The sequence below is a fragment of the Pan troglodytes genome, chromosome 2 (genome assembly GCF_028858775.2).
Source record: "Pan troglodytes isolate AG18354 chromosome 2, NHGRI_mPanTro3-v2.0_pri, whole genome shotgun sequence".
In the NCBI taxonomy this organism is placed as follows: Eukaryota; Metazoa; Chordata; class Mammalia; order Primates; family Hominidae; genus Pan; species Pan troglodytes.
In genome coordinates this window covers 139201114-139219053 of record NC_086015.1, presented here as the reverse complement: position 1 = coordinate 139219053, position 17940 = coordinate 139201114, and the positions used below count along the sequence as shown (strand labels likewise).

The 17940-nt window shown below is 40.2% G+C and overlaps 1 protein-coding gene across 4 annotated transcripts in view; it reads right to left on the bottom strand.

The window, feature by feature from the left end:
* Nucleotides 1–13452, bottom strand: part of PPP2R3A (protein phosphatase 2 regulatory subunit B''alpha) — a 181998-nt gene extending 168546 nt beyond the window's left edge. Inside the window, exon 1 of one of the 4 annotated variants that reach the window (XM_003310043.5) lies at nt 13364–13452. The gene's annotated coding sequence lies outside the window, so the exon portion shown is untranslated. Of the gene's footprint in view, nt 1–12588; nt 13222–13363 lie in introns of those variants that run through there. The other 3 variants (XM_001153482.6, XM_054682260.2, XM_054682261.2) reach the window with 3 other exon arrangements.
* Nucleotides 13453–17940: the final 4488 nt, after the last annotated feature.

Genomic DNA, 17940 nt, shown 5'->3' with positions numbered 1-17940 from the left:
ATGTTGGCCAGGCTGGTCTTGAACTCCTGACCTCAGGTGATCCACCTGCCTCAGCCTCCCAAAGTGCTGGGATTACAAGCATGAGCCACCACGCCTGGCCAAATAAATATTTTAAAAGTAATACTGCAAACTTCCTTAGAAATTTTTAAAATCATTTACAAAAATTTTATGACATATGATAAAGCAATTTCAAGTAAAAATATTTTATCTTAAATCAGCATATCATTAAAGATTGTATTATAAAGTTTCTGTGGCATAATCTTTAATACTGATAATATTTGAGGAAAAATTTTAACTTCCATTCAGAGTAGATGAACTATTTTGTCATGTAAAGAAAATCACAGGTTGATGAGAAGATGGACTTAGCACCAAATGTATATTGAAATGTAGATTAAAAATTAATTTGTATTATAGCATCCAAAATAACAAACTGCATCTATAACCTGATACTTACATTTTCGAGCTTATAAAGATCAGCTGCTTATTTTGATAATTTGGGGGTTTAGTTTTTAAATGTCAAGGTAGAAGAAATGGTTTCACACTGCTCTTTGAGAGAATTTCTTTGTAACACATTGTAGATTTTTATTACCAATAAATGAAAAGCCAAACTGGATAGAATCACCCATATTTTTTCTTCTTCACATTTTCAAGTGTTTAAACCTTTCTTTTTTAGAATTTTAACTATCTAAAGGGTACAATTACAAAAAAAAAAAAAAATCCAGTTGTCCACAACACCAATCGCATACAAAGGTGAAAATGAATTATTTTTCAAGAAAACCACTTCCTAATTATTTAATACCACATTGGGTCTTTCAATTGACAATTCATTTTAGAAATTAAAGCCTCTTAATTTGATTAGGCCTATGCTATCTTTCATGAGATTCAACAGAGTACCTTTACCTTACTATTTGTATTTGGTGAACCAACCTGAAATTATTTTCTCTAGAACAGGCTTAAGAATAGGAAATAATAAATGCCAATTACATGCATATGTAAATAAATGTGTAACTTTAAATATAAGGCATGCCTGGCTGATGTTTCTAACTTTATAATGATTTTTTTAAACTTTTTATTTTGAAATAACTCTACATTTCTAGAAAAGTTGCAAAGATAGTACAGAAACACCCTTCACCTGGCTTCCTTTAATCATACAGTTTTAAAAATATTAGATATATCTTGATGTTTTATAAGAATGCTGATCAGCCAGGTGTGGTGGCTCACACCTGTAATCCCGGCACTTTGGGAGGCTGAGGCAGGCGGATAGCTTTTAGCTTAGGAGTTCAAGACCAGCCTGGGCAACATGGTGAAACCCTGTCTCTACAAAAACACAAATATTAGCCGGGCAGTGGTGGCTCACACCTATAGTCACAGCTACTCGGGAGACCGAGGCTGGAGAATCGCTTGAGCCCGGGAAGCGGAGGTCGCAGTGAGCTGAGATTGCACCACTGTACTCCAGCCTGGGCAACACAGTGAGACTCTTATCTCAAAAAAAAAAAAAAAAAAAAGAATGCTGATCAGATGAATGCAACTTATGTATTTAATAAAGAGCATCTTAAAATAATTTAGCACAATTATATTTTTTATGCTCTTTAACTTATATTTTGACACGTGTTGCACACATGCTCCATCTTTAACCAACAGTCCATTATGAGTACAAATTAAACCACAAATGCAACTAAAAACAATTAAAAACAGTGTAATGTTTAAAAACCACCAAAGCAGACAATAAACAATGATTAGAGATCATGACCACATTCAAGCAATATCTTCTAATGACTGTATGTTTGCATCACACCACTCAAACTGTTATCTTTAAGTGGAAAAATATTTAAATATTTTATTGACACAGAACTATTATTAATGTCAATGATATAAATTGATTCTAAGAGCAATTTATAATCTAATTCTAAAATTTCACATCAATTAGAAAATGTGCCAGAAGAGTCAAGACAACTTTGGAGTGGGAGGACAAAGGGAATGGTAATGTTTTTTCCTTACATTGAGTGGTAACAAGTGTTCATTGTAGTGCTATGCTTTACACCTTATATATACGTTTTACAAATATTCTACTATAGCTATTTAATATTTAATTTTAAATATATTTAATTTTTTAAATAGAATGGACGAGGACCTTGCCTTACCAAGAAAAAATATTATAAAACTACTGCAATTTGAAATGTATTAATGGTGTAGAAACAAAGATCAATGGGACCAAACAGAGTCCTAAAACCAACTTATGCACATATGAGAATTTAGTAATTGATAATTTGACATGCCACCTATTAAAATTATTATTCTAAATGAATGGCCAACTGAACAAGATTCTTCCCTCACACTATTCACAAAAATAAATTCCAGATGAACTTAAAAATCTAAATTTTAAAAATAGTATTAAAAAGTAAGATTTTATGTGTATCTTTGGGGCAGAAAAGAAGTATTAAAAAAGTTAAGTAAAATCAAACGCCATATAAGGCAAAGATAGGGAAATTTGCCATCAAAATTAAAAACTACTATTTAACAAAAGATACCACAAAGGGAGAGGACTCCAACAGATTGGAGGAAATATGCCATTTTTATAATAAAGGATGAGCATGTAGAGTTTATTTACCTAGAGTTTATTTATTTAAGTTTATTTATCTACAACCTAAATAAACAAGAAAAGGCAAGCACCTGTTATGTTGTGTATTCTAGAAAAATGCAATGAGTGCTTAAACAAAATACAAGTTAAATTTCCTTCTCATGCTAAAGAAAGTCTTCCCTCTTAGTGCAGCAACTCTGCCAAATGCTCAAGAGAGCCAGCCTTTTTGGCTCACTGACCTACCATGACGGTCCTGATGGTTTATGATGGCCACTAGTGCTCCAGTCATTACATCTGTGTTCCAACATATAAGACACATGAAGGGATGAAGAAAGGAGTGCTTTCTCCCTTTAAGGAGACTTCAGAGAGTCACATTTAACCTTTGCTGCTTATATATCACTAGCTGAAAGTTACATAGTTATACTTAGCTCCAAGAAGGTCAAGTGTTCTACATGGGCAACAATGGACCTGGGTAAAAGCTGGGGTTCCTATTACTAAAGAAGAAAGAAGAATGGATCACAGGATGTAACCAGCAGTCTCTGCTATGCAACCCAACAGACAGAAAAATAAATACAAATAATCAAAAACTTTAGAGAAGATATTCAGCCCCAAGGAAATAAAAATTAAAACAAGGAGATACCATTTTGTACAACTTTTAAGAGAGGCAAAAATTCACAAATTGGTGAGGGTATGAAGATTTTTAGCCTAACAGTATGTTAATTACTCTTACAAAGAGAACGTATTCAATATTATCAGTGCTTTTAATTAGATTATATATCATATATCTTATATATGTAATATTAGTACAGATAACTTGGGGACCAATTTGGCAGTTTTTAATTAAAATTTTAGCTATATGATTATATGACTCAGCAATTCCACCTTTCAGAATCTATGCAATATAAACATTCACACATTTGCCCAAGTACCAGGATGTTCATTGCAGTAATGTTTAAAACAAGGAAAAATTGGAAACAACCCAAGTGTTCAGCATCAGGGGAAAAGCCCTCCACTTTATTTTCTTCATAGCACTATTACTACCATCTGAAATTATATTAATTTATCTACTTGTTTATTATCTAGGAAATCAGCTCATCTAGGAAAAGGAAAGCAAAGAGACTGTATTTATATAATACTTGTTTGGCTAAAATTCTTAGAAATAATACCTTTTCTTCTAAAACAACAAATCAGAACAGACATCATTCCAGATTTTAATAACATGAACCCACCAGAGGGCCCACATAAAGGCCTGCAGGTTTGCAGACAAAGGCTGAGAAACACTGCCCCTGATGAAGTGTCTAAACTTGCTATCTAGATAGACTGTCACTAGATGTGGCCTGTTTGCCCTTTTAAGGCCTGGGGCATTTCTCAGTAGAATCAACACACTCTTCATTACACAGAACCCTCAATTGCCTTTAATACTTGGATCTCAATACTGCTGCCAGCACCCAGTGAGCCTCCACTCATTGAGGGCCCACCATGGGAAAGGGGTCTCAACCTTCTACTAGAAGAATACCAAGATTGCCAAGATGTATCATGTTGAGAGAAGACAAAATGCTAACAGCTGGGCCACAGTGCTTGATGGAAGACTTGGCATTGGTAGGAGCACATCAGTACTCACAATAGCAGTATTCTGGGGCCCAATCCCCAAGACTGTAAAATAGGAAATATGCCTACGATCTACAAAATGGAAGGGATAAGTGGCCCTTGCTAGGATTCCTAAGCCCTTAATGACATTTCCATTCACAACCACTAATCTCTGCTTTTTATTTCTAATCTCACAGAGAAGCAGTTTTCAAGCTGCTTTTTCAACTGGAGGAACTCTGTTCAAATGAAAGTGTAAGATGAATAAACAAACAAGAGGAAGGGGATAGCCTTAGTGCTCAGTCTAGGGGGTTGGGGTGGGAGGATACCCCTCCCTTTTACCCCAAAGTGCTGAGAAGCAGAGTTTGAAAGGGAAGGGAGACAGAGAACGAGGGAGGAAGCTTTACTAGGAGAAACAAAGGTCCTGTGGAAGGAACATAACTGGCTTGTTGGAAGAAGAAAAAAGTCCCCTTTTTGACTGGGACAAAGCAAGCACAGGGAAGAGCAGTAACAGATGAGGTCAGAAAGACAAAGAGGAGTTCAGATTATGTAGGGGCCTTGTAGGAAAGTGTAAAGCCTCTGAGTGGATAACTTACTTTTTTAACAAGATTCCTCCAGCTGCTGAGTTGGGAATAGGCCGTCAGAGAAGGACATAAGCAAGGAAAAGATGTTACTGCAAGTTATTTCCTTCCTAACTTGGAGATATACATTTGGTAGTCAGCATGTAGTTGTTGGTGTATAGATGGTATTTAAAGTCATGAGACTGACTGAAATGCCAAGGAAATAAGAGTCAATAAGGAAGAATGGAGTATTAATGAGCCTTGCAATGCTCCAACTTTTAGGCGTCAGGAAGACCATGAGGAACTAGCAAAAAGACTAAACCTCCAATAAGGTGAGAGGGAAATGTAGAGAATGCAGCAAAGCTAAATGAAGGACGCGTTTCAAAGAAAGAGGAATAATCAACTGTGTAAAATGCTGCTGAAAGGTCAAGTAAGAGGAAGACTGAGAACTGATTCACTAGAGCTAGCAACATGAAGGTCAGTGGTGAGCTTGACAAGAGTGCTTCAGTGGGGGAAGGGGCCTGATTATTGTGGACTCAAGAGAGACTGGTGGAAAAGGAACTGGAGTCAGTGAGTTAGATAACTGTAGAAAACAAATTGAGAGGGGAATGCAAAGTCAAGAGAGTTTGGTCTTATATTAAAAGGCACTATATCTCCGGTATCTAGAACAGCGCCTGGCACATAGTGATAAATTAGTAAGTATTTGCTGACTGAACTAAGTGAGATCACTAGCCATTTAAACAGTCTTAGTTCTGGAAGTTTAAAAGCTGATAGAGTGAAACATGAGGATTCTTGGTCCAATAAGAAGAAACTGCCTTTTAATTTCCTACTATGCCTGAAAACTCTTTAGGGCCTTTAAACACCTAGAATAGACATTCCTCAATATGAGGAATAGCAACAGAATTCAACAAACACATGCCCTACAAGAAAATATACTTTCAATTCTGGATAGCGGCAATCTCTCCAACTACCTCTTGCATCTGGGGCCCTGTGACTTTGGACGTAGGGGTACAACATGGATCACAGTCCTTTAGTCACGTCGTGATTCACTATGCACTAAGAGGGAAGATGTGTGGTGGTCCCTGAAGGACATCAATCTATGCGGCCTTGATCAAATGAAAGCTCTATGTGGCATGCCAATAATAATCATGAGTATTTGTTTAATGATATATACTTTTCAAAGTGGTAATACATATATCCTCTCCTATTTAATCTTACAACAACTTTGTGAGGCAAGTGTTTTTATCACTTTCATTTTACAAATAAGAATCTCAGACTTGCATAAATCACACAGGTCTTTCAACAAATTATGCTGGGATAACTGGATATTCACATGCAAAAGAATGAAGTTGAATCCTTACCTCACATACAATAATTAACTCAAAATCCACCAAATAGCTAAATGTTAAGAACTAAAACTATATATTCCCAGAAGAAAACACAGGAGTAAACTGGCAGGACGTTGGATTTGGTGATAGATTGTCAGATATAATGCCAAAAGCATACACAATCAAAGAAAAAACAAATTCAACTTCACACGAATTAAAAACTTCTGTGCAAAGAACACTAACAAGAAAGTGAAAAAACAGCACACAGTAAGACAGGAAATATTTGCAAATCATAAACCTGATTTGTATCCATATTTACATATGTAAAGAACTCTTAAACTCAACAACCAAAAGACAATCCAATTAAAAAACTGATAAAAGACTTGAACAGACATTTCTCCAAAGATACACAAATGGCCAACACATGAAAAGATGCTCAACGTCAGTAGTCATTAGGGAAATACAAATAAAAACCACAATGAGGCACCACTTCACACCCACTAGGATGGCTATAACCAGAAAACAACAAGTGTTGGCGAGGAGGTGGAGAAACTAGAATTCTCAAAAATTGCTGGAAAAAATGTAAAAGTGTGCAGCATCTGTGGAAAACAGTCTGGGAGTTCCTCAAAAACTTTTTAAACATAGAATTACTGCATAATCCAGCAATTCTATTCCTAGATACATGCACAAAAGAATTGAAAACAGGTATTTAAACAAAAACTTGTAAAAGAATGCTCTTAGCAATACTATTTATAAGAGCCAAAAGGTGTAAACAATCTAAATGTCAACTGATAAACAAAACGTAGTATATCCATACAATGGAGTATTATTCAGCCAAAGAAAGAATGAAGTACTGATACATGCTACAACCTGAGTGAACCTCGTATACATTGTGCTGAATGAAAGAAGCCAGGCACAAAAAGTTACATATTGTATGATTCCATTTATATGAAATCTTCAGAACAGGCAAATCCATATAGACAGAAAGCAAATTGGTGGGTGCCAGACGGTAGGGGTAAAGGGGAATGGCGAGTGACTGCTTAATGGGTACAGGGTTTCCTTTTGGGGTGATGAAAATGTTCCAGAATTAGATAGCGGTGATGGCTGCACAACATTGTGAATGTACATATTGAAGTAACTGATTTGTACACTTTAAAATGGTTAATTTTACCTCAATTAAAAAAAAATCACACAGTTCACCCTTGACAAATCCAGGAACTATACTCAGGAACTGACTCCAAGTCCTCTCCCCACTCAGCTATCCTGTTTCCTCCACAAACCAAAGGAGCTCTGGACCACCTTGGTAATGGACTTTTGCCTCTATATACTGCCATCCAGGCATAGCACCTAACCATATTTGTGATGATGGAATTCCCACAGCTGTCCAAGCATATACAAGTTTCTAAATAAAATATTTTCTTATAATGGACTCCCATTACAAACCATCTTGGACCAAGGTCTGCTTTCATGTCACAAAGTCATCCTTTATACAGAAGTTAACCATCATCCACCTAACTGATAAACCAATGACAGCTATGAAGTCTGGTCCCTCACAAGATGATATTCCTGTTTTCAAGAGTATAGCAATGAGGTTTATGCCTTCAATTAATCAAAACCATTCTTAACCAATAATTCTTGGCATTTTCCACCCCTTATATTTTCTGTTCTGTTGGCAGGCTACAACTCTTAGAAATATGAAGCACAAAATTGATCTTAAAAGCCTCTCTGCCAGGTTAAGGTTGCCAATGTGGCAGAAATGGATAAAAGACAAACTGGTTGTGACCATCTGCATTACAACCCATCCTAAATAGTCACTCTAACACCAAGTCTTCGAGGTAGAAGCCTTCACACAACTTTTTGGAAACCAGTTTGCTCAGTGCTTTCTTCTTTCTGAGCTCAATGAGGGCCCTACATCTCCAACTTACATCCATATCCCTCAGGTACCATCAATGATAAATACTTCAAAGTATGAGAGTTTTTACATGCATGCAACTGGAAAATTAAGCTATAATATCAAGCTAATTGGAAAAAATACAGCTGCAAAAACTATTCCTGGGAATCTCACAGTTAGATACACATTCCCTAACATAGCCAAGTATTCCATTTTCAGCATACCAACAATATAGTCTTTGTTCATCAGCTCAATGGGAGGATGATGTCAGGGTCACTGGAGCCCAGATCACCACTGGCCTTTAGGAGCTCTACAGCTTTCCAGTTGAGAAAGAAACTTGTGGCCTAATCACCAACATCTGAGTCAGCCCCTTCAAGAGTCCTGGCAAAATTTCTTCTCGGTAAAAAGTAGTCTCCAAAACAAGACCCCTAAGAATGTGGGAGAGGGGTAATCAGACACCATTGACCTACATCCCTAAAAAGTTAGGAGAAATGTTTGAGTAACCAACAGACTAACACCTACATTGTAGGCATGTAAGACACCTCATCCTCCCTCACCACTTCCTCTTTTTGGGCAAGCTTCTCAAAGGAATTTCCAACACTTGCCACTCCCATTTCCTTACTTTTTACCCACTTCATTTTGGTTTCTGCCTCTTCCAATCTAAAATGGTTCTTGCTGAGGTCAAAGACTCCATCTTGCTAAATTCAACAGATCATTTTTGGTCCACATCTTTACTTGATGACACCTCTCTATTTGAAACATTCTTCTCTCACCTTTTATGATGCATCTTAAACTAGAATTAGATTGTGAAGGAAACAGCTAAGACAAAAACCAAATATTGTTTAAATTACTCTTGAAAATCCTTTAAATGGCCCGTTAAATATCGCACACCTGTATACAAGTAAATAAAACTTTGCTCTCTCTCATTTAATAAAAAACATGGTAGAGCGCATTCAGTTAAGTTTGCACACTTTAATTCTGAGCAAGGTGTCATTCCACTGTACCTCTGTGGCCACTTCTCATTCTCTTCCTGGGCTATCCTCCTCTACTAAACTTCAAAATGCTGGGCCTGAGCCCTTTTTTCTTAATCTCTGTCAGTGGTTCTCAACTTCCACAGCTAAGTGGAATCACCTCAGATTCGTCCAAGGCAGCAAATCAGATCAAGTAAACAGAAAAAGAAATTTCTTAGGTGGACCACAGCATTAGCATTTTTTAACCATTCAGTGATTCCAATGTGCAACCAAGAGGAGAACACTGTTCTATGCTCTCTTCCCAGACCAGGGATCACATGCTCAAAAGCCTACAGTCAGAGAAATAAATGAGCAAAGTGGGCCAGGCATAATTTTAGGGAGTGGTGGGCTCTGTAGTGAAATAGAAGAGCTGCGATCATCTGTGACTTAGCTCCAATTATTGCTGCCATATTGGAAAACCAACTCAGTAGTGCTACATTTTCTCATTTTTAAAGAGAAACCCCAAATCTGGATTTTTCATGAGAAATCTTCAGATTTTAAAATATTGGCAACTAATTCAAAATTAAACAATAACAAAACCACTGTATGGGCAAAACATCTGTGAGTCAGATTCAGCTGTAGGCTACTGCTTTGCAACCACTGCCCTAGATAATTTCGTCCACAGCCTTTAATTTACGCCTAAAAATTTGTGCCTCCAGTTTAGCCCTCTGCTCTTGGCTCTGAATTAGAATTGTCAAATGCTTATGTGACCTCTCACTTGAAAATCTCAGCAGTCCCAATGTAAACTGTGATTTAAACTCATCTCAAAACTATTTATCCTTAAATGTTCTTTATTTCAGGTAACACCACCACCATTCACTGGTTGGGCAAGCTAGAACCCTGGGAGTCATCTTAGGATCTCATTTCTCCTTCTCAACCCTTGTACCATATCGACGACCAAATCCTATCAATTACGCCTCCTAAATATATCTCATGAATATATGTACTTCTCTCCATCTCCAATACGACCATTCTTTTCTCTCAGCCACCACCTTTTCTCTCCTATGTTATCCACAGTAACCTTAATTAGGGGCAGCTGTCTCCCACACTCAATCTTGTTTCCTTCCAAAGCATTCTAATATGACCAGAATATTTTATAATCACAAATAATTACAAATATATACACATATACACGCATTACATAAATATATACTTATGTAAATATATGTGTTTGTGTGTTTATTTCACCCAACAATTCCATTTCTAGGAATTTACCCTATAAATATATTTATTCACATATGAAACAGCATATTCGTAGCACTGTTTACGGTAAATTACTGGAAACAATCTAAATGTCTGTCAGTAGGGGAATGGTTAAATAATCTATGGTATATCCATACAGTGAAATACTGTACAGTCATTCAAAAAAATAAGGAAACTATATACTGAAGTGGAAAGATTCCCAAGACATTGTTAAGAAAACAGAGTGTACAGTATGCTACCATTTGTGTAGAACAGTAAGAGGAAAGATATGCATTTCCTTGAATGCCCACAAAAAATGTCTACAATGATATACAAAACTAGTATCAGTGGTTATTCCTTTGGAAGACAGGGAAAATGGTGGCTGGGGGAGGGAGCAGAACCCACCAAAAATGCTCTGATTTAATAGGCTTGGAGGAGGGCCCAGGCGTCGGTCTCAAGTTCTGGTGGTTCTGATGAGAGTGTTGGACTGAGAACCACTGCTTAGTGGACAGCCTTTGCCTATTTTCCTAGCTTCATTTTGTGTCATCACTCTCCGTGTTCCTGGCTTCTGGGTTCCCAAAAGCGGCCCTGTTCCTTTCTTCCTCAAGGTATTCACATCTGTTTCTTCTGCCTGGAATATTGTTCCCGTGAGCTTCACCTAGTAACTCCTGTTAATCCTTCACCGTCCACCTCAAAGGTCACTTCCCCATGGAAACTTTCCCCAGTTTCCAAACTACATCAGGACATCTGTTTTATGCACTCAGAGCTGCCTGTACTTCTCCCAGAAATTAACACAATCGTAATGAGATAAATGTATATTTATGCATGTATACATCTGTCACCCTCCTTAGACTATAAGGTCCAGGCATGCAAAGTTGTTTTTACTAATCTATTTCCACACCTAATCTAGTGTCCAGTTGGCAAAACAGGCCTTCAGAAATCTGTTAAATAAATAACTGTTCCCGCCCTCAAGCTTAGTATAGTAAACACCTAAGCAAATGAGGACAATGCTGCGTCACTAGTGTTAAGGCAGCAGTCTGCTCACAACAGTGGTTCTTAACTAAGAGTGATTTTGGTCCTCCTGGGGGACATTTGCGATGTCTGTAAGCATTTTTGATGTTCACAACTGTGTGTGTGGAGTGCTACTGGTATCTATTCCTCAGTATAGGTTAGAAATGCTGCTAAACATCCTACGTTGCACATGATAGCCCTCCACAACTAGAAATTACCTGGCCTAAAATGTCAACAGAACTACAAATGAGAAACTCTGACTCAGAGGACGATAACACTCAAAAGAGCTGTCAATTGCACTTCTGAGGGTGGTGATTTTTAAATATCTGTTTTCTTTTTGGGGGATGGGGGGTGTCAAGCCAAGCTTCAGGGCAGAGGTAAAGCTTCAGCTGTGTGTTTGAAAGGTAACAGGGGCCAGATCAGTGGGGACTATGTTTGTCAGGAGCAAGGAGGAGTCTCTGAAGAGTTTAAAAGCAAAGTTATGATTTGAACAGGTGCCCCCAAGTACCCTATACTCCAAAATTATTCATTTCCTTTTTTCCTTTCTCGCTGAAACAAAACTTCCATTCTCTCAGAGTAGCTGGTTTCAGCTGAACATTAAGGCCAAATTAATTCAGCCCAAGATAAAGTCAGATAGGCCCTTCACTCTCCAGAATGTTAAGCTACATTTTAAAATATGCAAATACTTATGAGTACAAATAAATCTTTAACTGCTCAATGTTCAGGTTGTCAGTGGATAAAGCTATTTTTGAACTCAACAGCCAGAATGGCCCCAGTAACACTTTCCCAAAGCTTTGTTTTTTAAAAACCTTTTTGATCTGTTTCCCCGTTCTCCTAGAAATCTCCTAGATTTCTGAGCTCCTAGGTTGTATAAAAGATCTAAGTTTTTTTCCACAAGTATCTCATGCCATTAAGTTCTTCTGCCAGAGGTGATAAAAGGGCCATTTGGACGCAATAAATGTAAATAAATTGTGTGTGTAAATTAGCAGTGGCTTAGAAAATTTTTAAAAGGCTTTCATGGACTACTGAAAGAAACTGAGATAATTTTTAACATACCACCAAGAAAAAAACAACAACAGTTTTACTACAACACAAGCCGCCTGCCTACTGAACTGGACGCCCACGCTCTGACCTAGTATGGCAATTCTTAGGGTCTAGGCGCTGGGTTCTGTTTACAAGAAACTAAGGCCTGAGACTAAGGAAGAACAAAGAAAAACGCCTGGCACCAAAGGTGTGGGGGATGTTTTGTACATAAATGAAGATTTGAGGAGGAATACTTCCTCAGATGTTGGAAGGAATTACTCTTTTTTTGCTTACGTGTTAAGAATTTAATGTTTTCAGGCCATTTCCTAATTAGAAAATACCTTATAATTTACAAACAATAATTTGTCTTCCCCTACATTTGCTGACCACCAAGACTGGATAAAATTTCCTTAAGCTTTACCAGAGTGGGAGGACTGGGAATAACGGGAGCACAACAGAGTTCGGATGCAACATCAACTCCAAGCCCGGCCAGCTGGTTTCCATCGAGAGGTCCCCCAGGAGAACGCCCCTCCGCGGCGGCGGCGGCCAGGTCGGCGCGGGAGAGACCCACCGAAGCGCTCCAGCGCGGCCGCGGTGCAGGGCCAGGGGCCGCCCGGCCTCCGTTTACCTTTGTTTCAGGTACCCCGGCTCCTGGTGGGCCGGGAATCCCGTCCGCGGCCCGGAGCTGGTGACACATCCTTCTTTGGCCAAGTCGGGCCGAGGTTGGGCAGGGGGCGGGGAAGGAAAAGAAAGCCTCAGCGCCTAACGACGTGACTCTCAGTTCTTCCAAAACGCTGGCATTTGTTTCTCTGCCAGGCTTTCCTGTTAACAAGTTCCCGAGGGCTGTGCGGGCGAACTGGCCCAGGAGCCCTGAAAAGTGGGAGGGCCCAGGCCGCCCCCGCCTACCCTCCTCCGCGGGCGCCCCTGGGGCAGGCAATTTCCACACCTCCCTGGCTGCCGCGTCCCAGGACCGGCCGGCCGCGCCGAGGGAACGCACCGCACCGCACCGCCTGGAATTCCGACTTCCACAGCCCAATCAGCTCCGTGTGGCCCCTCTGGCCAGGCCGGTCCCCGCCCCCAGGTCCCGGCCCCACCCGCCCCAGCCTCCGCGCGCCGCTCCGAGCCTCGCCACCCCCTCGGGCCGGGACGAGGGAGCTGAAGGCTCCAGGCCGTGCGGCCAGTGTTCCTTTGCCTACCTCGTTGCCCGCGGCTCCTCCTCCGGCGGCTCAGCTCGCGGGCAGCTATCGCCTCCAAGCCTCCCCGCGGCGCGGACTCTCGGGCTACGAATGCGGCGCGTGAAGAGCGGAGGCCCGAGCGCGCCCCGCCCAGCCACCCGCAGGCCCCTACCTCCTCCTCCTCCTCCTCCTCCTCCTCGGCCCCACCCTCGGCGGCCGGCCCGCCCGGAGCCCCGCCCGCGCGCCAGGCCCCGCCCACTGTCCGGCCCCGCCCCCAGCCTCCGCCCCGCCCCTCTGGCCAAGGCAGGAAGGGGGCCTCCAGGGGCGCCGCGAGAGCCGCTGTGGCCTCGGCGAGGGCAGTCTCCTGTATGGCGGCGCCGCGGGGATGGGATTCGTGGTGGTCGCTGCTGTTTGACAGATTCGAGTCTCTTGCTCGGATTTATTACTGTTATTGTCATCGTCAATATTGTCATCGTTGTTATTGTTATCGTCATTAGTTGTGTTGCCCTCTTCAAGGGGCCTTCAAGGAGGCCCCTTGAGGGCAGCGCGCTGCTGGCCAGACATTCCCTGGCACTCCTGTCTTCCCACAGTCCTGCACCTGCGCCACATTTCACTCAGCCCAAGAAGTTGTGTGAATTTTGAAAGAAGTGATATTTATTTTTAACTGTTATTGTTAACTGTTACTGTTAAATAAAACACAAATATAGACAGCCATATAAAACCAATGTACAGCTTAATGGATTATTCCGATACACACACCCTTATAACCACTCGCCAGATTTATTAATAACACCGTGTAATATGGTCTGCTCTGAAACAGAACCTCATTAATAGCTGGAAGGACATAGCCTGGAAGGGCCTCCCAAAATTGCCCTCCTTCTAACTGCCACAGTACTCAAATGTGACAGGTCCATAATCATGCCCTCTCCAAGAATATATTTGTAAAATGGAAATTTCTCCAGAATTAGGAACCTCCAATTGAGTATCTTCGTAAAAATCTTGATAAAATGATAAATCTATAAATATATAAGCATATAAATAACAATAAATAAGTCAATCAGTTGGGTTGAATACCATGAGTAAGGAGCATGGGGGTGGGGGATGGGAGGTATGTAAAGACTTAAAAGGATTAGGTGGGCTGTGAGGACAGGTCCTGGGCACCTGGGTTGTTCTCACTGTCTCCCCAGCACCTAGCATAGCACCAAGCATATACTAGGTGCCATATGTGTGTGTGTATATATGTGCATTGTACGTATATGCACATATATGTGTGTGTGTGTGTATAGCACAAGGAAAGAAAAAATTATGTAAGATAACCCCAAACAAGCTTTACATACTGAAATTTCACCCAAGGTCAATCCTCCCAGTAGCTAAAGTGTGCTCTGTGAGATGCCTTGATGCCCTAGAGAGAAAGAGACCATTTTACTTTCAACTTTCTACTGCTTTTCCATTTCAAAAGCCCTTTCACATGCATATGGTATCTTATTTGAGACTGAGAGCAACTCTGTGAAAAATGCAGGGCAGGATAGGACTCTGCAAAGGTCACAGTGCAATGCATATCAGTAAGAAGGAAAAGTACACAATGTACCATAAAACAATGTTAAAACTGCTGACCCTGGCAACCTGGATTCTTGGTTTGTCTCAACAGTTTTATTGCCAATGTTTTTACATTAGGGCTCCTTTGGCCCTTTTGCCATGCATTTATACACATTATAACTTGAATGTATAAAGGACACAATACGTGACTGGAAATTTGATTCAATGCAATAGAGTTAGTCTCTCTGTCATGAGGACCATGGTGAATTGGGGCTAGAGAGTTGCCAATTCACCACAATGTATTGAGTACTCAGACTGTACTAGGTGGTAGGAATACAAATGATATAAAATAAAGAAGATACAGGGGCTGGGCGTGGTGGCTCACGCTTGAAATCCCAGCACTTTGGGTGGCCAAGGCGGGCGGATCACCTGAGGCCAGGAGTTTGAGACCAGCCTGGTAAACATGGTGAAAACCCATCTCTACTAAAAATACAAAAATTAGCCAGGCGTGGTGGCACGCGTCTGTAATCCCAGCTACTCAGAAGGCTGAGGCAGGAGAATCACTTGAACCCGGGAGGTGGAGGTTGCAGTGAGCCGAGATCGCTCCATTGCACTCCAGCCTGGGTGATCAGAGTGAAACTCTGTCAATCTTTGTTCTCAAGGAGCTTATGGCCAAGTAAGGGAGAAAGATTTGAAAATAAATGTTTAAATTACATGACGGTAGTGGAGCAGTCATGAGCACAATTAATTCTATGAGGTATAGGAAGAGAGTAGGGCAAGTCTTATTAGACAAGAAAACATCTGAAATTTTTTTTAGTATAAAAATATCAAATATTGAAAACAGAGACAGAATAATATAATGAACTACTATGCACCCATTACTTGGCTTCAACAATTATCCCATGACCAATTTGTTCCATCTGTACCCTCACCTTTTCTTTCCCTCCTTGGATTATTTTGAGGCAAATCACATGGAGCATTATTATTTCATCCATAAATATTTCACTATGCATCTCTAAATGATAAGGTCTATTTTTAAAAACAACCACAAAATCATTAAATTGTCTTTTAAAGTAATAATTTATTAACATCTAGACAGTGTTCAAAATTTCCCAATTTTCTCATAAATGTTTCATGTAGTTTACTTCTTCCAGTCATGATCCAAACAAGTTCCTCACAATGCATTTGGTTAAAATGTCTTACACCTTTTTCTTTCCTTGTACTTTTATACTGAAGAAATAGATTGTTATAAGGAGTTTCCCACATTCTGCATTTTGCTGATTGCTGTGATGTTCTTTAACATGTGCCTCTACCCTTGTATTTCCCATAAAGGATAGTTACTAGAGGCTTGATCAATTTAGAAAAGTATAACCCATAATGAAGAGAAAAATCAACAAATCAAAAATAGACCAGAACTATCACAGATGTTAGAATTAGCAGAGAAAGACATTAAAACAATTACTATGGCTGGGCATGGTGGCTCAAACCTGTAATCCCAGTGCTTTGTGGGGCTAATATGGGTGGATTACCCGAGGTCAGGAGTTTGAGACCAGCTCGACCAACATGGTGAAGCCCCGTCTCTACTAAAAAATACAAAAAAATTAGCCGGCCATGGTGGCAGGTGCCTATAATCCCAGCTACTCAGGAGGCTAAGGCAGAAGAATCGCTTGAACCCAGGAGGCAGAGGTTGTGGTGAGCCGAGATCGTGCCACTGCACTCCAGCCTGGGCAACAGAGTGGCTCCATCTCAAACAAAAACAAAAACAAACAAACAAACAAACAAACAAAACCACAATTACTATAACTATATTCCAAATGTCAAAAAAGTTAAGTACATATTAAAAAGGGAAGATGTAAAAAAGACACAAATTGTATTTCTATAGTTGAAGACTATAATGTCTAGAATAAAAATACATTAGATTGGGTTAATGGCAAATTAGACATTACCAAAGAAAAGATTAGTCACATCAATAGAAATTATACAAAATGAAACACACAGAAAGAGAAATGTTAATGAAAAGAGCATCAGTGAGCTAAAGAGCAACTACAAGTGGCCTAATATGTGGAATCTCCAAAAGAGAGGAGTGAAGACAAAAAATATTTGAAGAAATACTAGCCAAAAGTTTCCAAAATTTATGAAAACTATATACTCACAGATCTAAGAAGTGCAACAGACTTCCAATTTCCAGTACAGCAGACGATAGACTTACATCCAACCGTATCAATAGTCATATTAAATGTGAGACTTCTGGTTCCAAAATGGCAGCATAGAAGCAAGCTGGCTCCCCCTTTTCCCCAGAAAAAGAAGACCAAACCCAAATACACAACACCAAGATTACCATCAATAATATCCCAGAACTGAAATATGAGGATGAGACAGTTTGCAGGGTCACAAAGAAGTGAAAAAGCTCCAAGCAGATGGTAAGAGAATGACTTCCATGTTCAGGATGCCCCTCCCCCTATTCTGTCCAGCACCAAGCATTCAAAAAGTTTCCTCCTAAATCAGTTTATACACTGGAAAAAGTGAGATCACAGTGGACAACCAGCTCCCCACCATCTTGGGATCCTTGGCAGGAGACTTGTCCCTGTCTTAGCCCACAGAAACATTGCAAGTCCCTTAAGGGAGAAATATCCCAGAGGATGGGCAAAGACAAATCGAGAGGCAGAACTACCATCCCCAGAACTGGAAACTGCTCTGTAACTGAGCCAAAGGAGACATTAAATCAGAGTGTCTGTTCAGCAGCAACATGATGTAGGAGGTACATTCTGCAGATACTTTGGGCACAAACCCCTAGCCAGCCTTCCCACATTGCTGGGATATCCCGGGATACCTTCCATTTACTAGAGCTGAGGTGGACCTGGGCTTAAGACACCACCTAGAGCTGAAAAGGAGGCAGAAATGTAGCAGTGAAGAATCTTTAAGCAAATATATTCAATAAAACCCAAAACAAGTCAGACAGAGAAGACTGGAATAAACTACCCTTTAGTGCAAAGACATGGATATACATCACAAGAAACAATAGCAAACAGGGAACCACAAACTCCTCAAATGGGCAAAGCAAG